Source organism: Lactuca saligna, chromosome 4 (assembly GCF_052625555.1).
Source record: "Lactuca saligna cultivar CGN05327 chromosome 4, ASM5262555v1, whole genome shotgun sequence".
In the NCBI taxonomy this organism is placed as follows: Eukaryota; Viridiplantae; Streptophyta; class Magnoliopsida; order Asterales; family Asteraceae; genus Lactuca; species Lactuca saligna.
The window spans coordinates 165,112,676-165,135,558 of NC_136420.1; positions in this window are offsets into that span (position 1 = coordinate 165,112,676).

Consider the following 22,883-nt stretch of genomic DNA (forward strand, 5'->3'; position numbering starts at 1 on the left):
ATCTCAAATATCGTTTAATCCTATGGGGTCAACTTATTCAAAGTATAGACTCCTACTCGTCACACGGAGATCATCTCAAATGCTGAAAATCTCCTTTTTGATGATATTTTGGAATAGATTTCGACATAAATCCAATTGGGGGAGATTGTAAGGCCAAGCCTGATAATTTGATGTGTAAAACCATTATAATGCTAAACACATCATCAATGTCACTGATGTTGATCAGGCTATAGAATACATCATGATACATTACTTATTAGCTAAGAATTGTGATCTAGTATATTTTTTATATGATCTGTTTTTTTATAGTATGTATCTTTAATATATGATATTTCTCTTACTTATTCAAATCCCTGGTATGTAGGGATTTAAATTTAGAATATTCGTCAACCTAGTATATAAGTTACACTAGGCTATGATGTAAAACAACACTTTGTGCACTCTCTCTTTGTGAGAGATTTTGTTAAATGAAATTTGTTTTTGATTGACTTCTTCTTATTCTAGTATTGTTTGATACTTTATGTTCTTATTTCGATCCTTCAATATAGAATATTAAACAAACAATAATCACAAAATATTAAGAATGTAGTTAACAAGAAGAATGTTGTATTCATATAACTTATGGAAACATACAAATTGGTCACATTATTATGATCTATTTGCTAGGAAGACATAAAGGGGTCTTGGAGATAAAGCATGGTAAAAGGTATGTCATATTCTCAACAACTACCAATACCATCTAGTGATAAAAAAAATATGCATTCACATATTGTCTCTTATATAATTCAAGTAAATACAACTTTAGATGTATGTTATTTCCAAGTTATAGCTTAACTATGCTTCGTTCTGCTTTCGCTTTGATCTCGACATGGGACGTTACTTAATGTATCAATATTAACAAGATTAAATTTAAAATATAATGAATATATGGTTTTTTTAATCAAAATTATAGCTTAGAACTCCATTCAAATACCATAATCTTACTTTTAAGCCAATTAGGGTTCAACTGTAACATCCCAGAAATGCAGGCCAAAAATTTCGTTTTAATTAAGTTATTACATAAAACCATTAGTATAAAAACATTCATAATAATATCTCATGTCAAAACCAATGTGTCAATAATCAAAACATATTATCATAAAACCATAGCAGAATGTAATCCCAAGGATCTCGTGTGTGGAAAACATGGTGTGCTGCGCTGCGATCGAGCCGGCTCCCTTCCTTTGAAAACGTCGTACCCAAAACCAAAACTGAAAACCATAAGCACGAAGCTTAGTGAGTTCTGCCATCATACCACATAATGCCTATCCCTTGGTATCTTTCAATCGGTATATGTCTGGCATAACTGGGAGCTGGACTCCCCTTCGGTATCTGTAACGTCAAACCTTGAAATATGATTATGTTTAAAACAGACTCAACATCAGCACATCTCTCAGCATCAGCACTAGCATGCAACTGCTCAGTTTAGTTTATTCAGTACATTGTAACAAATCATGTATTTATTCTGTTTCCTTAGCTATCTTGATTTATTAGCTAGCGTATCCCTGAATTGTAGGGATTGTCTAAAATGACAGTATATATATATTATCTTGTACAGGTTTGTGGATGGGCACGCCTTTCACAAACCCTAATCGTCGCTTTGTGCACACGATAATCTCTTTGTGAGATTATCTTTCTTAGTGAAAGTTCTTCTTTGTGAATTTCTCTTGTTCTTGTTTATTGTCTTTGTTTGATATATTGATTGATCTAAAGGACTCTTCAATTGGTATCAGAGCAGGTTTCTTTTATCAAACAAATGGCTTCATCTTCTTCTTCATCAAACTCATCAAATCATCCTTCTGCTAAAATCCCTCCTTTCGATGAAACGAACTTTGCTATGTGGAAAATAAAGGCTCTATATGCCTTAGAGTCTGTTGATGAAGACATGGTGGACATCGTTGAAAAAGGTCCTTATGTTCTGATGTATCAGCCTCTTAAAAATAATGTTCCTGATGGTACTATGAAGAAAACTCCCAAAGAAAACTGGACGGCAGATGACAAGAGAAAACATGGTCTAGATGTTCGTGCTCGTGCTGCAATCAGCTACTCTCTGCCATACAACATCTTTGGGCTGGTTCAAAATTGCATCTCAGCAAAAGAGATGATGGATACTCTGACTGTATCTTTTAAAGGAACTGAAGAAGTCAAGGCTACTCAAATAAATGATCTTAATCAAAGGTATGAACATTTTTTTGCTAAGAAAGGTGAAACCTTGACTCAAACTTTTAACAGATTCAATACTCTTGTTAATGATCTTCGGAGACTAGATCAGTTAAAGCATAGAATTGTTCTAGTGCAAAAGTTTTTGGATTCTCTAGGTGCAGGTTGGGAGAAGCATGTTGATGTGCTGAAAAACAGTGAGAAGATCAACTCTATGGACTTACAAATTCTCTATGGAAATCTTCGATACTATGAAGAATCCAAGCTTCAAAGAAAGGAACTGATGAAAGATTCTCAACGTGAATCCTCTGTAGCCTTGTTCTCCAACAAAAGGCTGGAGTCAGATTCAGACACTGAAAGTGATTCAGATATTGATTCATCTAAAACTGACACTGATGATCTTGAAAAGGTTGTGGCGAGTGCAGCCTTGATTGTGAAGACCTTTGAAAAATCAGGTCGAAACTTCTCAAAGTTTCAAAAGAAGATGGGTGGAAAGCTCTCAAAAGGGTCAGGAGCTGATAAAAGGCATGGTGCTGATAAGAAAGAGAAGGCCCGGTGCTTTAACTGTGGGAGCACTGATCATTTTGCAAAGGATTGTAAACAAAAGAAACAAGGCTCAGATGAATACTGGAAGCAGTAGTACAACAAGCTGATTGAGAAGCTCAAAGCTGAAAACTTGGAACATAAAGTGCTTGTAGCTGAAGAAGAAAAATGGAAAACTGATGAAGAGTCATCAGATGATGAAGTCAAGTGTCTAATGGTCAAAATAGAGGACCCAGTTATTTCTGATAAAGACAAAAGTACTTTTGACACTGATATGTCTGATGCTGAAAATTCCAGGAAGCACAACATTGACTCTTCTTCAATGTACCAGGTTAAAAACTTTGTTTCCTATTCTATGAATGAAAAAATCAAAATGTTTGAGTATTTGGGTGTCATTAATTCTAAGAAGAATCAAACCATAAGAAATTTGCAAAATCAAATTGATCTTCTTGAAACTGATATATCCATGAAAAATAGTATTATTGAGTTCACTCAGGAAAATCTTAGAATTACTAGTTTGTCAAATTCATCTTTGTCTGCTGAAATTGATGATATTAAAAATCTTTTGATCAAAGAACAAACTGTGCTTCACACTTGGGCAAAATCTCATAAGAACGCTAATTATATTATTTCAGCTCAAATTCCACATTCTTGTGAAAAAATTCTTGGGGGTAATTTTGCAGAAGCTGAAAAAGTTTTTAAATCACAAGAAAAAGGAATCTAAGGTCTATTCCATGAATGAGATGAAAAACAATTTCAAAAATAAGTTTGTCAGTAACTCTTTTATTAATCAAAGTTTAATTGATGAATATTGCATTACTAATTCTGATGGTATCACTGAGTGTAATGTTGAAATTACCGAAATTGATCCTACCTCTTATCCTGCACATCTTGTTAGACCAATCCCTTTAACTGAGAATAATATTGCTTTTCCTATCTCAAATGGAGTGTTTCATGCTATTCATGAACAACTCAAGCACTTCCCTGATTGCAATCCATCTGTGAATGAGTCAAAATCAGATACTGATAGTTTATTACCTAACACTGATCAAACTCCTCCTGATACTGAAATCATTCATGAATCAATGATAAGCAAAAGGACTCAAAGCTCTCTTGGTGAATCTTACATGTCAAAATGTGTTAAATCAAAAAATTTGCTCACCAAGAAAAACTTTGGCACTAGAGTTTGTTACAGATGTGGTAATTCCTCTCACAAGATCAGTGAATGTTCTTTTGATAAATCATCCTCAAGAGCTGAAAATATTAAAGTTAGAAATGAAAAATGGACTCTTAAGTCAAACTCTTTAAACTGTCTTCCTAAGGAGTGTTATAATCTATTATCAAATAACTTTGTGAATAACCCATCTTTGAATGGGTCAGTGTGTTCTAATTAGTTTCTCAGTACTGCAGGGTCAGGAGCATCTTTGGTATTTAGATAGTGGTTGCTCAAGGCATATGACGGGATCAAAGTCTCTCCTGGAAGATTATGTTAAGAAATCTGGTCCTGCAGTTACTTATGGAGACAATGGAAAGGGGATTACTAAGGGATATGGAAACATCAAATGCAATAACGTGGTTTTTCAAAATGTTTCATATGTAAAGGGTCTCAAACACAACCTCATTTCTATCAGTCAGTTGTGTGATGCTGACTATGAAGTTCACTTTACAAAGAAGGAAGGAAGAGTTGTAAACACTGACAAGAACATCGTACTCTCAGCAAGTAGAAAAGATGATATATATGTTCTTGACATGTTCTCAAGTGACAAGGAACTGATGCAATGTTTCTTTACAAAGTCTCAGACGAATTTTAGCTGGATTTGGCACAAAAGGTTGTTGGATTAATGTCTAAGTCCATAACTATAATTGGTAAACCTTGACCCGACCCGGCATGGTCCATTTGGGTTGCATGGCATCATGCACTTGGATAGACTAAAATGAGAGAAATAACACTTAAGGTTTATTAATATATTATAAGTTCTAATATATTAATAAGGTTATTTAATTAGTATTGATCAAGAATTAATTTGGAATTAATTAAGTGATCAAAAGGAGACTAATTAAATATATGGGTTGATTGTGTAAATCATTCATTCTTATATATGTGGGCTTGTGATCCAAGATTCCTTATGTTGGACTAAGTCCAGGGGGTGACCCATGGATACTCCATGGAGGTTAAAATCCATGGAGCATAAGGAATGGGAAAAGTCATGAGTTACATAGTGTAACCCTAATAGCCACCATATAAAAGAAACCCATGGCTCAAGAAATCGAGACTATGTGTGTGTGTGAGGGCTAAACGATTTCATGGAGTGTTCAAGGTTCTCTCAAGTTATTCCAATTGTACTTGATGTTGTGTGAACCATTTGAGGTGTCACACTTGGGGCACTAGGCACTCAAGCTTCATGAAGACAAGCACCAACAAAAGGTATGTTATTCTAACTTGTGTTATTCAAATTTTTGTATGCTAGAATAGTACAATACCTTGGAAAGTTGATATTTGCATGTATAATACAGAAAACATAGATCCAAGGTATTTAGGGTTGCATGTCCACTTAGGAGTGTTAGATTGCTCAAAACCCAACAGTGGTATCAGAGCCAAGGCTTGTTTTCTTGTTGTACTTGCTTAAACTGCTTAAAAATCGACTTTTGGTGCTGTCAGCCCAGTAGACTCGCCGAGTCCAAGGCAAAATGCATCCAACTCGCCGAGTTTGTTCGTGCACTCAACGAGTTGGTCCCCCAGACAGCATATTTTCGAGTTTTGGTGCTGGAATTGGTCTAGAATCATTACCTTTGACTGTTTTGGGCTTATAAAACTTGTTTTGAATGTGCTAATGATTATGTTAAACCAATTTCAATGCCATAATAGAAGTTTCAAGTTTATATGTGTTCATGTTATTCTTGAAAATTGTTGATTATGAATAATCATGCTTATGAGTTTTGTTAGATCATAGGAATTGTGTGCAAATAGTTTGTTGATATAATTCATGATCTTCTTGAAAATTGTATGGAGTTCATAACTTGTCCTCAAGTTATGATTTTTTCAAGAATTTTATGTTTCCTTGATTTATGAGTTAGTTTAGATTGATAATGAAAAAATTATGTTTTAGTTGTTTTCAATCCATATTAGTCTAAAAGAAGTTCATACAATATGTTTTTGTAACTTGTCTTCAAGTTATGTGAAAAGTCATATTTATGAATCTTAAAAACTCATAAAAGTTTTGTAGGTTACATAAAATGTAAGAGTTTTTTCCATTAAATAGTTTAATGACTCCATAACTTGTCCTCAAGTTATGGATGTTGAAGAGACACTTCTTTAAAGTGTTTTAAAGAATAAGGAGTTACATTAAAATGAACAGTCTTCATTTTAATGAACCATTAAACTCATAAGTTATCATTTAAAGAGTCTTGAAATAGTTTCAAAACTTGCCCTCAAGTTTTGGAATTTGAAAAGTTACTCCTCATGTATACTTTAATTCCAAATTGAACATTGAAATTTTAAAAAGTTTAAAATTCAACCCTTATACTATTATTATAATTTTAATTATTTAGATATGTATAAGAGGAAGTCAATCTTACCGTTAGTAGGCCTCATTCACGAAGCCAATCTATAAGGGGGGTATAAGGTTACTGCCTATAAAATGGCAGTTTAATGGGTGTCCACTCTCACCCACCGCTTCCTTGACTGGTGGAGGGTCGTTAGCCGAACGGGTAGGAATGGACTATAATTCTCCCTTCATTAAAAGTATAATGAAAAATACTAAGTAACTAAACACTTATAAAATCCCAATCTTAATTACTTAGGAAAATGTGAAAAGGTGCTAGCCCATAAAATTACACTTTGTACCTTACCAAGTCGTTAGTGGAGCGTGTGTGGTTAACCGGCACACTAACATGGACTAGTAAGAGTGGCAAAGGGTAACTTGACCTTATTATAGATCGGTGGAGCGCGTGTGGTTAACCGGCACATCGATTAGGTAATATTGTTGAGGGTACCAAGTCAATTTGTATGGTTATTCACACCTTGTTTGTGATCCTCGGCATCCCAGTCACAAACTTGAGAGGGCACAATCGAGATTCAAACATGCCATTGAAAAGTTCAATGTATCTCAAAAGATCTAGGAGTTTCAAAACCAATAAAACCTAATAATAAAATATTTCGTTTTGATGGTGGAAATTGGTAAATCGTCATTTGCCTACCTTTAATTATTTTATAACTTAGATTACAGCATCCCTCTTCCAGTTATAAATAGGTTATTGGGTCCTAGCCTTAATACTTCATATTGGGTGTTGTATTAAGGACTTTAAATCAACTAACTTGAATTTCTCCCATTATAGATGTCTATTTTAGACAGCTATGGTCTTCCCAAATCTTTAGGAACAAGCTTCCTAATGAAGATGATATCCCAAATGGCAATGAAGGTGAAAGATCAATCCCTTTGTTGGGCATTTGTGGGACCAGAAATCATACTTCAGTTAATCCACCTCCTCTAATAAATCTCCCTATCCCACAAGTTTTAAGACTTGATAAGTTCTAAGTCACTCAATCCCTATTGGCAAGCAAAGTTTATATGTGCTTAGATCTTGGGGATTAAGCCACATATTGACAAGTCGGGAGAGTCGGGTGTTGAAGTCTCGAGGTAGCTGGCTGCTGACTTGGTTCTTCAGTCACTCCCTGATGACAGGTCGCAACAAGACCCTTAATGATCTTACCTGTTTGCTCGATGATGCTAAATCAGCAATGATTTGGAGCATTAGTAAAGCAAATTGGATTGGAAGATCTACTTTCCAAACCTATTTGGACATTGAAAAATAGTGACATTGGAGGTCCAGGAAAAACTTTCTCTTCCCAATGGAAAGGGATCGGCCATAGTCAACTAGGTTGACCAAATGGTAAAGAGAAAGGTTAAGTCTGTGATAGTTCCATGTACGTTTCCAAAGAGTCCATATGATTCTTTTGCCAAAGGAAAGATTTTGGTTGCGAAGCTGCTAAATTTACCTGAAACATCTTAAGGATGGTAAAGTCAATAGGTTTGACTCTACTTCAGGTAAAGTCCATTGTCTAACTCTATTAAGTTTCTATTCTGAGATTCTTATTGCATAATGTGATGAGGTCACATGTTTATGTTTTAAGAATCAAAGAAAAAGTGAAGAAACTTAAAGGAAGTATATGCTGATTCTAATCGCGAAGATGCATTTCGATCGCATGGTTCGGTGATCAGAATTTTGAGCTGTTACTTAAGAGTTATGATATATTGCTTAGGAATAGATAATAACAAGTTTTCCATATGGATTGTAAGGATTAATTTTTCCTCAAAGTTTTAAAATAAAAGAAAAATGGTTTTGATTTTATTTATTTTAAGTATCCTTACAATGACATTTGTGAAAAATTGTTGATTATATGTTTCCATTGATAAGCAATATAGGAAATGGATTTGATTCTTTCATTTGTGGTAGTGTCATAGTTTACCAAATAAGGAAAGATTCTCATCACCCAAGTTTCAATTGGATAGAAACTTGGAATCATGCAAGTTGTATTGTGTGATGAATGAGAATTTTCATCTTTGGTAAATTAAGACTAATTCCTTGTTCACATTCGCATGTGAGTCAAGTGAAGGACTAAAGGATTGGGTACACTTGGTTGTGTGCTGGTCAGGTCCACCACAAAGGTTGATAAGATTTACTAAAGTTTAGTAAAAATGATTATGCTTACAATTTTAAGTGTAATTCTAAAACATTGGAAAATTTTCAATGTATGGCAGAATGAAAAAGAAGAATCAAATAAGGCAGAAAGATAAAAGTTTCTCCAATCTGAAGAGATGGGAGAGTACTTGTGTATTTTGTGTTATGATTATCTTAGTGATTATGAAACCATGTCACAATTGATCCTCTGAGGACACTTTAGTTCATTTTGTTTGACTAAGGAGAGGAATCATGAATTGTTGAAATGGTTAGATCAAATGATAAATTATACTTCGTTCCAAAATTAAATCTTAGAGTCATACTCCAAGATTAAGCCTTGAGTGACATAATCTTAAGAAAGGTTTATAACACTTGTTAAATGTAGAGTAAAATGTGTTCTTACTCTTGTACATTTGAAATTGGTAAGTTGTGATGTTTTGGATAAAAGAAAGACCAACTAAGACCAATTGTGAGAAGTGTTTCACTTGATAAGAATCTGCACTAACTCTTGAATATTCGTTTTTGTCAAGGAATGGTTCTTGACAAAGAGAATCTTATATGTCAAGAGGTCAGTGGGAGCCTTAAAAGGATCTTAAGATAGATTCAAGAACTAATCAAGAGTTTTGTTAATCACTAGACCACGACTTGAGGTTTGTAACCTATCGTGTTGACATATTCTGTGCCCATTCCAGTTAAAGTTGGTTTTGCATTGGTGTTATAAGAGTTCTCAACAGGTTGCATAACAACTTGGAAGCAATGGTAGGCCCTTGAGCTGCCAGGTGGCAAGAAATTAGATTGAGTTCAATCCATATGAGTTTGGATTTGTCATTATCCTTGTCTTGTGACTATGGTTTTGACAATTCACATGGATAAGAACACATACACCATCAAAATCTAAGTTTCATAAGGTTTCTCTCTGATTCATGAAAATGATAGTGAGGAAACTCTTTCACTAAGTAGATTTAAGTGGATAGCAAGTGTGAAGTTTGCATTTTCATGTCGTTAGTGGAGCGTGTGTGGTTAACCGACACACTAACTAATGAGAATAGCAAAGGTTTTGACTCACATGTGAGCTATCTAAGGAAAGGGTTAGACTCCAGGTGTATGATTTGATAAAGTCTTATCAAGACAATCTAGTATCATAAATCTGACTGATTTCTAGGTACATGTCAAAGCTAGTGGGAGCATAAAGTGTTATGCTAGATAGATAATAGTCATTATGCTAGTGGGAGCATGATGATTATGTTGCAAGTTAGCAATGTTAATTATAGAAAACAAAAGTTTCAACTCGCTTTGAAAAAGTTGTTTTACTATAATTAAGGGAGAGAAATTTATACTTCATTTCAATTCTACAAGCTTAGATTGAGATTTTAATCAACTTTAGTCAAGAATGTATATGAATGTTATGTTGAAATGGTTCAACATAAGGAATTTCTATATATGTTGCTTTCTCAAAATTCGATTATGATTACGGCATCCCTCTTCATAGTTCGAATTATGAGAACATGGCAAATAAAAATATTATAGCATGAATCATATCCCATATGCTTCGGATATAGGATCGATTGCATGTGTTATAATATTCATCCATTCTAAATTTTCCTAATGCTTAGGGCGTTAAGAAGGGAAAAGGGATTAGAACTGGATATGACTAAGATGATTAAGCAATTATCGAGAACAATTTGGGGTTTTCCGAAGTTTGGTTACTCATGGACAATTGGAAGTATAGAGTAAGGATCTTATTGACATATTTTGGAAAGAGGCAACTCTTGCTCAAAAGTGATGGTCAAGATGGGAATATGGAATTGTTTCCATAGGTGGAAGTTATTCTTTGAATCTATGCAAAGAAGGATGTTCAAAGGAATGTACTTTGAATTTGAGACTTCATCTCCATGGAATTGTTTTCCATTGGAATACTTTGTAATGTTTGTTGCCAAGTCTTTGTGACTTGTGTGAATATCATTACAAGAGGATCATTGCATAGATTACGGTAAATGACAAGAACTTGGTATTCTTACATTTACAATAAGGATTGGGATTGTGAAATGAGAATCATAGAAGTCATGTTCAATTGATATACATTTCACAAAGAGATGACCATATGTAAACATAGTGTGCATACTTGGAGTATGGCATAGCTATTGTTTAGAGAAACATAGTATGCATGCTTGGAGCATGGCATCACTACTGTTTCAATTCAAGTATTAAGTTGATTAATCGAAACATGAATAATGAGTGATCAATATGGTGCTTAGATAAAAGGTGTTTTATTTACGCTCAAAGTGTTGAGGCCATATAGGACTAGTATTATTTTGTGTTTCACTCTGCATGTTTTGACATCCAGAATAACTAGGTCATTCTCCCAAATGAACAGGTTATTCAAACCATCCACAGTCGGTCATATGTTGGAAGTAGATATGAATCAACACTGTCGTGAATTTGGCTTGTATGATATGTCTAAAGTGCTTTAGACAATGAAATAGTTGCTACAACGTTCATGAGTACTCATAAGGGCTGAGTATTGGATTCAACCCACGCTCATTTGGATTCACTTCATGGATGTTATCACGAGTGAATCATGAGACGATAATATCTTATATTCTTTAAACCTAGAGATATGAGTTGTTGACTATGAGTTGGTTATACATTGATTGCACGTAAACGCATTGGTAACTCAATATTATAAAACGTGCCTTTGTGTATGATTCAACAAATAGTTAGTAGAAGCATATGAGTCGAAGTTTATCCATTCCTTTTACCTTCGGGATAAAAGCGATATTTGTGGGCCCCTCGATGATTTGATGATGACAAATGGAAGTGCTCGGCCAGGCCAGGACTGATTTGATTTGTTCAATTAGTCAGTCGTCATAAATCAGAAATCGGGAAACAACAAATGGACAGAGAGAATGATTATAATCCATGTCTCAGTCCATATGATATCTAGAATGGAAGAATATATGATCCCTTATCTAATGGACAAGTCATTGACAAAGGTCAGAGTTCATCTACAAGGTCAGAGTTCGACAGAAGCTTTTGAGAGCTACGATTGCTAGCCGGGTTTTGAAGTTATACTTGCAATAATAGTTTTAGACTTATCCAAGTGGGAGACTGTTGGATTAATGTCTAAGTCCATAACTATAATTGGTAAAACTTGACCCGACCCGGCATGGTCCATTTGGGTTGCATGGCATCATGCACTTGGATAGACTAAAATGAGAGAAATAACACTTAAGGTTTATTAATATATTATAAGTTCTAATGTATTAATAAGGTTATTTAATTAGTATTGATCAAGAATTAATTTGGAATTAATTAAGTGATCAAAAGGAGACTAATTAAATATATGGGTTGATTGTGTAAATCATTCATTCTTATATATGTGGGCTTGTGATCCATGATTCCTTATGTTGGACTAAGTCCATGGGGTGACCCATGGATACTCCATGGAGGTTAAAATCCATGGAGCATAAGGAATGGGAAAAGTCATGAGTTACATAGTGTAACCCTAGTAGCCACCATATAAAAGAAACCCATGGCTCAAGAAATCGAGACTATGTGTGTGTGTGAGGGATAAACGATTTCATGGAGTGTTCAAGGTTCTCTCAAGTTATTCCAATTGTACTTGATGTTGTGTGAACCATTTGAGGTGTCACACTTGGGGCACTAGGCACTCAAGCTTCATGAAGACAAGCACCAACAAAAGGTATGTTATTCTAACTTGTGTTATTCAAATTTTTGTATGCTAGAATAGTACAATACCTTGGAAAGTTGATATTTGCATGTATAATAGAGAAAAACATAGATCCAAGGTATTTAGGGTTGCATGTACACTTAGGAGTGTTAGATTGCTCAAAACCCAACAAAGGTTTTCTCATCTGAACTTCAAGAATCTATCCAAGATATCCAATCAAGACCTAGTCCCAAAATTCAGCGTTGTGAAAGACAAGATGTGCTCAGCTTGTGAACAAGGAAAACAAACCAAGTCCTCTTTCAAACCCAAGTCATGTTCCAGTATATCAGTCCCTCTTTATCTACTCCACATGGACCTGTTTGGACCTATTCTTGTTCGTTCACTAGGTGGAAATAAGTATACTCTAGTGGTTGTTGATGAGTACACTCGATTTACTTGGGTAGTTTTTTTGAAGAAGAAAAGTCATGCTGCACAGGAAATTATCTCACTGATTCGTAAAAATGAGACACTGACAGGTCTTAAAGTTAAGCAACTAATAAGTGATCATGGTACTGAGTTCCGAAACTCAACTCTTGAAGAATTTTGTGACAATAAAGGAATTGGACAAAACTTCTCAGCTCCTCGTACTGCTCAGCAAAATGGTGTTGCTGAACGAAGGAATAGAAAACTGATTGAGGCAGGAAGAACCTTGATGATCCATGTTGGTCTTCCTATGTCGTTTTGGGCTGAAGCTGTCAATACAGCGTGTTTTACTCAGAATCGATCTCTAATTCACAGGATTCACAAGAAGACTCCATATGAAATGCTGAAAGATCGAAAACTAGATGTATCCTTTCTTCATGTGTTCGGATGCATTTGTTATATTCTAAATCAGCGTGACCCAAGATCCAAGTTTGAACCTAAGGCTGATAAAGGTATTTTTGTTGGGTACTCATCTTTTTTAAAGGATTTTCGTGTTTTTCATGTGAATAGGCAATGTGTTGAAGAATCCATTCATGTGAAGTTTGATGAGGAATCATACACTGATGAAAAAATCACTCATTCTCCTTCTATCTTTCAAGAGCTTCTCTCTTGTCCATTCGATGAAGCACCTTCTGCTGAAGATAAGACTGATTCCTCTGATCCTATCATTCCAGTTCCATGTTCCTTGAATCAAGATATTGCAGCCACATCAGCAGATAATTCATTAAGTGCTGATGAAACCCTTGAAGCTGAAGATTCTCCTGAAACTGATAATGTGTCAGTGTCTATCTCTCCGGAATCAGCATCGGTCTTTGAACATCGAGATCATCCTATTGATCGAATTATAGGGAATATTCATGATGGTGTCCGAACCAGATCTAGTGCACTTAATAACTTTTGCATGTATGTTAACTTTGTTTCAATGATCTGACCTGATAAAGTACACACAGCTCTTCAAGATGCTAATTGGATCAAAGCCATGCAAGAAGAACTGAATGAGTTTGAAAGGCACAAAGTTTGGACTCTTGTCCCAAGACCATCCGGGAAAACTATCACTGGAACTCGCTGGGTCTATCGTAACAAGGTTGATAAAGATGGAATCATCACTCGCAATAAGGCAAGGCTTGTAGCTCAAGGGTTTACTCAAATTGAATCCATCGACTACGGGGAAACTTTTGCTCCAGTTGCTTGCATTGAAGCTATCAGACTGTTTCTCGCATACGCATCCTACATGAACTTCATTATCTATCAGATGGATGTGAAAACAGCATTCCTTCATGGTGTGTTAGAAGAAGAAGTATTCCTAAATCAGCCCCCAGGCTTTGTGGACAAAGATCATCCTGATTACGTGTACCGGTTAGACAAAGCTGTTTATGGACTGAAACAAGCTCCCAGGGCTTGGTATGAGACGCTGACATCGTATCTGCTTGAAAATGGATACAGAAGAGGAGCAATCGACAATACTCTCTTCATCAAAAACAAAGGCTCAGACATGGTTCTTGTTCAAATTTATGTCGATGACATCATTTTGGCTCTCCAAATGAGACACTGAGCAAGGAATTTGCAGAGATCATGTCTCAAAGGTTCGAAATGAGCATGATGGGGAAGATTACCTTTTTCTTAGGTCTTGAAGTTCAGCAACAAAAGACAGGTATTTCCATTTGTTAAAGTGAATATATATCTGACCTGCTTGTTAAGTATTCTCTCAGTGACTGCAAACCAGCCTCTACTCCAGTGTCTAAGACTGATAAGATACACGCTGATCCAACTGGAACTGATGTCAATCACTCACTGTATCGAGGAATGATTGGATCCCTCTTATATCTCACAGCAAGTCGTCCTGATATTATGTTTGGAACCATTCTCTATGCTCGATTCCAAGCTAATCCAAAAGAATCTCACCTCATGGTTGTCAAACGTATTTTTCGATACTTGAAGGGAACTCAAAACCTTGCTCTATGGTATCCTCGTGACTCAGCATTTGAACTTTATGGATACACTGACTCAGATTATGCTGGATGCAATTTAGACAAAAAGAGTACATCTGGTGGATGTCACTTCCTTGGCAATCGTCTCATCAGCTGGTCTAGCAAGAAACAAACATCAGTAGCCATCTCAACTGCAGAAGCTGAGTATGTTGCCACTAGGAGATGTTGTGCTCAGCTCTTATGGATTCAAAATCAGCTTCTCGACTATGGGTTCAAGTTCTCAAAGACTCCCATATATTGTGACAACACCAGTGCCATTCAGATCACACAAAATCCTGTTTAGCACTCAAAGACAAAGCATATTGAAATCAGACATCACTTCATCAGAGATAATGTTGAAAAAGGAAAAGTTGTTCTTGAACATGTCAAGACTTCGGAGCAACTTGCTGATATCTTCACAAAGGCACTGGATTCTCAATCAACTGCTTACATTATCGGAGAACTTGGAATGATTTCCTTATAATTAATTTTGACGTTTAAATTGTGCTAATGTTTGATATTGTCTTATAAGCTGATGTACATTGTGCTGATGATAACATACTGATGATATTTGCTACTGAGCATTTTGGTTTGATTTCTTATATTTATCTCTTCTTCAAGTCTTCTAAACAAAAGTTGAATGATTCACTGTATTGAACCATACACTGATAACAACTTGAAACTCTTTGCCGATGGTTAGATCAAAACACCAAGATTTATCACACGCAACTACCCCTTCTCACCAATCTTACACTGATTCTGTGATTCAGTGTGCCAAAACACACACTGATGAGAATCTAAAAATATTTGTCGATGGTTAGATCAAAACACCAAGATCTATCACACACAACAATCCATTCTTTACCCTCCTCTTATTTAGTGTCTAATGATTCAGTAAGATAAACCACTCACTGATGAAGTCACAACACTCTGTGCCGATGGTTAGATAATGTAACTAGTATCTATCACACGCACCAATCTCCTTGCTAGCCCCGATTAAGCAAGTTGTACCTTGAATTGACGGAGATATATTCTCAGCACATAACTTTTGTGACACTGAGCTCAGCGCTTCCGCAAACACTGATTGACGTTTCACCTTCAGTCAACGGCTCTTTTATCCAACGGCTATTTTCTACTCTGACAGGTTGTTATGATGCGCTGTTATTCTTAAGAAAGATAATTATTACCTTTTTAAAAACCCCCTTTTCATTCCATATTTAAACCTCTTTCTTCCTTGGTTTAATTTTTCCTTCCAAAACCTTGAACTTTTCTCAAAAACCCTAGAATTCTCAAATACTCTCCAATGGCGGCATCTCTATTCACATACTCCTCAACCTCTTGAAGAGTCGTTCCTGCCCCAAACTCTCCTCCACTTCCAATTCACATCAAGGTAACCAATGTCGTCTTCAACCCTGACATTCCAGAGGTTCATCGAGGTCTTGGACTCGATGATTTCGTCAATTTCTTAGCTTCTTGCCTCCTTCGATATGCAATCAGTGATGTACCGTCCGAGTTCTTCCCTGAACAAGTATGTGAGTTTTACTATACTGCAATAGTTAATGAAGAAAACAATGCCATCACCGGAACCATTGGTCATGGCAGACACTGTGTCTTCATCACCGCAGAACTACTCAGTGCTGCTTTAAGGTTACCAATTTTCGAACCCTTTTCTGAACCTCCAACTATTGAAAAATGTAAACGAATATTTGATCAACTGGGCTATGATCATTCAAAGGCTGGTACTCGATCAGCTCTTATTTTACGTCAATGCATGACCCCAGGCTGGAAGTTTTTCACTGGTGCTTTATGCAAGTGTGTGGGTCACAAGTCTCGCAGTGGTGATCAATTGAGCAATTATGAGCAACAAGTCGTCTGCTCCCTTCTTCACAACAAAAGACTAGATTATGGGGCACTATTCTTTGATCAGCTTGTTCAGCTTCTACGTGCAAATGTGTGTGCTGATCATGTTCCCTTTCCACGCTGGATTGCCCTGGTGTTCGACAAATTCTTCGCTGCTGACTACTTTTCTCACTCTGGGAATCCAATCCAATGCCCTCGAATGTCCGTTCGTATGTATCAGGATGATCCTTTGGATACTGACATTGGAATCTCCAATAGGATGAGAGAATGGATTGCCAATCCATACATTATGCCTTCTGTCTCTGCTGACACTGATGAAGAAGGTGCTGATGGTAATCATATGGATCGTGTTGATCAAGAGGTGGAACATCATGATGGCGGCCATTTCTCCCCTCAACTTTTTCATCACCTTACCTCGGCCACTGGCAATGCCTCCTCCGCACCACAGGATTCCATGCCTCTGGGGGGCAACCATCACAGGGGGAACATCAGTCTCAGGGGGAGCATCCATCACCAGCAGCTCACCACTTCTCTCCAAGGATGCAACCTAGCTCTCCAGTTGCCCCAGGTACCTAAATGGTTCAAATTCCCGCTTCAGCATTTTCTGAACTGATGTCACTGACTCGGTACATGAGTCAGCATCTGCTTCGTATTGAGGCTGATGTTCAACAAATCAAGGAAGTTCTCTTACTTACTCCTCCCTCTAGTCCAAAATCTAATGATGTTCAAAAAGGGAGAGATACTGATAATGATAATGATGTTGATGCTGATGATCATGCTGATGGTGAACCAAATGCTCATGCTGATGGTTAACCAAATGAGAAAGACACAGAACCTACTGACAACACTATCTTTCAGCATGAATCACCCAACCCCTTCCTGAATCTAATTCTGCCGGGCATAATAGTCCAGCAGCTATTGAAAAATTGTTTGAAGACAGTGAGCATGATGAAGAGCATGATGAACCTGATGATGAATGTCAAATTCTTGACATGAACTTCATTGATCCTCTCATTCCAGTTCAGCAAGAAAGCTTAGATGACCTTGAAGAATCTCATCCGATATTAGCCGATCCTATTGCTGATCCCATCATTCCGGTCCAAGGAGAGGATTCGGACATTGCCAGTGAAGAATCTCATCCGCTGTCTCGAAAGTGGAAGGTAGCAGATACTGACTTGGATCATTCTCAAACTGATACTTGTTCAACCGTGAAGAAACCCAAGTCCATTGTCAGTATTTCAAACCTTGCCATTGAATGGAACATGTCCCCTGATCAAGTCAAGCAAATTCTTGATGAAGCCAATCAAGCTCAGCTTCTAAAGAACATTGCTCAAGCTGATGAATCTCTTATTCAGCACAAACTTCAGGCCAAGGGATCTTTTGAAGCTCAGATGCAGAAGTTCCTGGAATTTCAGTCCAAGGCTCAGTCTTCTCAACCTCCTCCTAGCTCTAGCAAGCCTAAGACTGACAGTGTTCTTGACCGGATTGATCGAAAGAGATTTGAAGATGTTTTTAATCGGCGAATGTGTGGAGATAAGATCATCAAAGTCAAAGCTTCTAAACCTCGAAACGAGAAAATCCTTACGTTGCTGATCACTCGTCAAGGTCCTCAGCACTCATATACTGAAGTTGTCAAGAGGGATGAGCTGATTAGATATGGGTATTCGGAATGGATGGAACTGCTCGATCTTGCATCCAAGCAAACCTCAGCTCACTCTTCAGAACTGACTTGTACTCTTCATCTGCTGATCAAGAAAGTTCAGCGTTTGGATCTTGTCCCTAAAGAACGGCCTCAACATCAAGGCCAAAGGTCGTCAGTTCCTAGATCTCGAAGAACCAAGTTTCATGTTGATGGTGAAGATGTATTGGTCCTAGACTTTGGTGCTGGTGTAATTAACAATTCACTTCCTCTAGGTGTTGATCCGGTTCAGCATCAATTCATCTCAACTCCTGAACACGGGATGTTCTATCTAGACAAAAACAGGAGGATGTGCTTTCAACGAACTACTGATATCCCAAAGGCTCCAACCACTCACCTTGTTGGCTTAAGGCAAATGTGCATGAGTCATCAAGATCTATCTGGAGAATTTCACATTCTTATTGCCATGGCGCTGCTGAACAGAAGACAGGAATTGTTGGACAGTCCTTACTGGCCAGTTAAAATTGAAGCTGAAGCTGAGTATGAAGAATTTCTTTCCAGAGGTGTCTTTATTTAGTTTGTTTTGAACATCATCATATTGGGGGAGATTGTAAGGTCAAACCTTGAAATATGATTATGTTTAAAACAGACTCATCATCAGCACATCTCTCAGCATCAGCACTAGCATGCAACTGCTCAGTTTAGTTTATTCAGTACATTGTAACAAATCATGCATTTATTCTGTTTCCTTAGCTATCTTGATTTATTAGCTAGCGTATCCCTGAATTGTAGGGATTTTCTAGAATGACAGTATATATATTATCTTGTACAGGTTTGTGGATGGGCACGCCTTTCACAAACCCTAATCGTCGCTTTGTGCACACGATAATCTCTTTGTGAGATTATCTTTCTTAGTGAAAGTTCTTCTTTGTGAATTTCTCTTCTTCTTGTTTATTGTCTTTGTTTGATATATTGATTGATCTAAAGGACTCTTCAGTATCCTTCAACCGGTACTCCGAAACTAACCTCCCCTTCGGTATCTTTCAACCGGTAACTAGGAGCTAACCTCCCATTCGGTATATTTCAACCGGTATCCGAGGACTATTTCATCCCCTATCACTATCACATAATTGATGGGTTTTGAGCCAAACATCATTCCTATGGTGAACATGCAAACCCTAATAGCTTTTGGATCTAGTTTGTCAAATGAACATGCAATTGAATATCCAAAGCTATAAACCCTAGATCTAGCATACAAGTAATCATATTAACATAAGATTGGGGTTTAGATCTTACCTAGATTGTTATGTAGCAATAACAATCTCAAATCCTCCTTTGTAATGGCTTTAGATAGCTTAGAGTCACAAGTGTCACTCCTCTAATGGCTCACAAACACCAAGAGCAAGAGGATGAAGAATGAGAAGAGAGGAGACACCCAAAAAATGGCTGGAAACCCTAATCAATTAGTTCACCACGTTTTTGAGTCTCAAGGGTCCTTTAAATAGTGAGGCTATTAGGGTTAGCTAACAAGGAAACCCTAATTTGACTGCTTAGGCCCTAAGCAGCCCATGGACTCCCTCCTTAGAGGCCTAGGACGATTTCTAATGGGCTTCCCTATAGAATTCATCCACCCCTCTAATATGGAGTCCATAGGCCAATATTCAACTATCATACAATTGATAGTTCTAGTCCCTTAAGTTTAATTAATGTCTTTTAACCACAAAATTAATTCTTAATTAATTATTGACTAATATTAATTAAACAATATGATTTCTCCTTAAATATATAATTCTCATAATATATTAATAAATCATAATTAATCCTCTCTCTCTCTCCATAATTCATCCTATCAAGTTGCTTTGGTGAAGGCAACCTAAAAGGACCATGCACCATCAGGTCAAGTACATACCAAAATAGTTATGGACTTAGACACTAATCCAACAGTCTCCCACTTGGATGAGTCTAATAACTATTCTGCGTACGACTTCAAATCCTAATCTGTAATCGTAGCTTTCAAAAGCCGTTGTCAACTGTGATCTTATCAGATATGCATCCTTTAGATAAGGGATCATATATTCCTCCATTCTAGATATCGTATAGACAGAGACATGGATTTAAATCATTCTCTATGTCTATGTGTTGTCTCCTGATTTCCAATTTATGACGACTGACAACAGAATACAATTAAACACATCAAATTAGTCCCGGCTTGGCCAAGCGCTTAGGGTGTCATCACTAAATCATCGAGGGGCCCACAGATATCACTTTTATCCTACTTTGGGTAAAAGGAACGGATAAACATCGACACAATGCTCGCTTGCATTCACTCATCGAATCACACACAACAATAAGTTTTATAACACTAAGTTACTGGTGTATTTGTTGGATTAATGTCTAAGTCCATAACTATAATTGGTAAGACTTGACCCGACCCGGCATGGTCCATTTGGGTTGCATGGCATCATGCACTTGGATAGACTAAAATGAGAGAAATAACACTTAAGGTTTGTTAATATATTATAAGTTCTAATATATTAATAAGGTTATTTAATTACTATTGATCAAGAATTAATTTGGAATTAATTAAGTGATCAAAAGGAGACTAATTAAATATATGGGTTGATTGTGTAAATCACTCATTCTTATATATGTGGGCTTGTGATCCAAGATTCCTTATGTTGGACTAAGTCCATGGGGTGACCCATGGATACTCCATGGAGGTTAAAATCCATGGAGCATAAGGAATGGGTAAAGTCATGAGTTACATGGTGTAACCCTAATAGCCACCATATAAAAGAAACCCATGGCTCAAGAAATCGTGACTATGTGTGTGTATGAGGGCTAGACGATTTCATGAAGTGTTCAAATTTCTCTCTAAGTTATTCCAAGTGCTTATGGTGTTGTGTGAACCATTTGAGGTGTCACACTTGGGGCACTAGGCACTCAAGCTTCATGAAGACAAGCACTATCAAAGAGGTATGTATTCTATCTTGTTATATCCATTATTTTGTATGCTAGTTTAGGATAATACCTTGGATATTCATATTTTCATGTATAATAGAGAAAACATAGATCCAAGGTATTTAGGGTTGCATGTCCACTTAGGAGTGTTAGAATGCTCATAACCCAACAGTGGTATCAGAGCCTAGGCTTGTTTTCTTGTTATACTTGCAAATGGAGCTGAAAAATCGAGTTTTGATGTTGTCAGCCCAGCAGACTCGCCGAGTCCATGAAGGGACTCGACGAGTCCAAGGCAAAATGCATCCAACTCACCGAGTTGTGTTCATGCACTCGACGAGTTGGACCCCAGACAGCATACTTTCGAGGTTTTTGGCTAGAAATGGACTAGGAACATTACCCTAAGTTGTTTTTGAACTTATAAACTTGTTTTTTGATGTGTTAATGTTCATGCTAATCCATTTTCAAAGATAATTGTCAATAGATTCATGTTTTGTATTAGTTTAAAGGTTAGACTAATTACATGAAAAAGTTTGATTTGAATTATCTTGTTCTTATGAGTTGCTTAGATTAATAGAAAAGTTAATTGAAATAGTTATTTTCAATCCATTTTAATCTAAGAGTTGAGTATAAAATGTGTTTGTGTAACTTATCCTCAAGTTACATGAAGAGTCACATTAAAGACTCATAAAAACTCATAAAGTTGGCAAAGGTTACAAAAATGATGAGTCTAGTTCTAATTAATTGGAGTTATGACTCCATAATTTGTCCTCAAGTTATGGAGGACCAAGAGTCTCTTCATTAAATAAAAAAAAATAATGTAACCTTAATTAATTTCATAAGTTATAAAATAAAGAAAAAGTTAATTCTTTATTAGTTTAAAGTCTTCCATAATTTGTCCTCAAGTTATGGAACTTGAAGAGTTTTTGGATTAAAACTACTTTAAACATATAAGTTATGGAATTAATTAGTTTTGAATAGTTTCAAAACTTGCCCTCAAGTTTTGGAATTTGTAAAGTTTTCTCTTATGAATACTTTAATTCCAAGTTAGCCCTTAGAATTTTAAAAGTTAAAATTCAACCCTTATACTTTATAATATTAAAAGTTAATAATATATATGTATAAGAGTAAAGTCAGTCTTACCGCTAGTACGCCTCATTCACGAAGCCGGTCTATAAGGTGGGTATAAGGTTGTTGCCTATAAAATGGCAACTTAATGGGTGTCCACTCTCACCCACCGCTTGCTTGACTGGTGGAGGGTCGTTAGCCAAACGGGTTTGACATGACTATGATTCTCCCTTCATTAAAAGTATTAATGATAAATACTAAGTAACTAAACTCTTATAAATACCCAATCTTAGTTACTTAGGAAAAATGTGAATAAGGTGCTAATCCATGAAATTACACTTTGCACTTTGTTTAAGTCGGTTAGTGGAGCGTGTGTGGTTAACCGGCACACTAACTCGTATTTAACAAGGTAGGCAAAGGGTAACTTAATGTTTATCATAGTATCGATGGAGCGTGTGTGGTTAACCGGCACATCGATTGAGGGATAAACACTTAAGGGTACCCAGTAATTTGCATGGTTACTTCACACCTTGTTTTGTGATCCTCGGCATCCCAGTCACAAAACCTGAAGGGCACACTCGAGATTGAAACATGCCATTGAACAGTTCAGTGAATCTCAAAAGATCTAGGAGTTTCAAATCCAATTAAAACCTAATAATGCATTTCGTTTATCTTGGTGGAAATTGGTGAATCGCCATTCACCTACCTTCAAATTGTTTTATAGCTTGGATTACGGCATACCTCTTCTAAGTTATAAAATAGTTTGTTGGATCCTAGCCTTAATATTTCATATTGGGTGTCATATTAAGGACTTTAG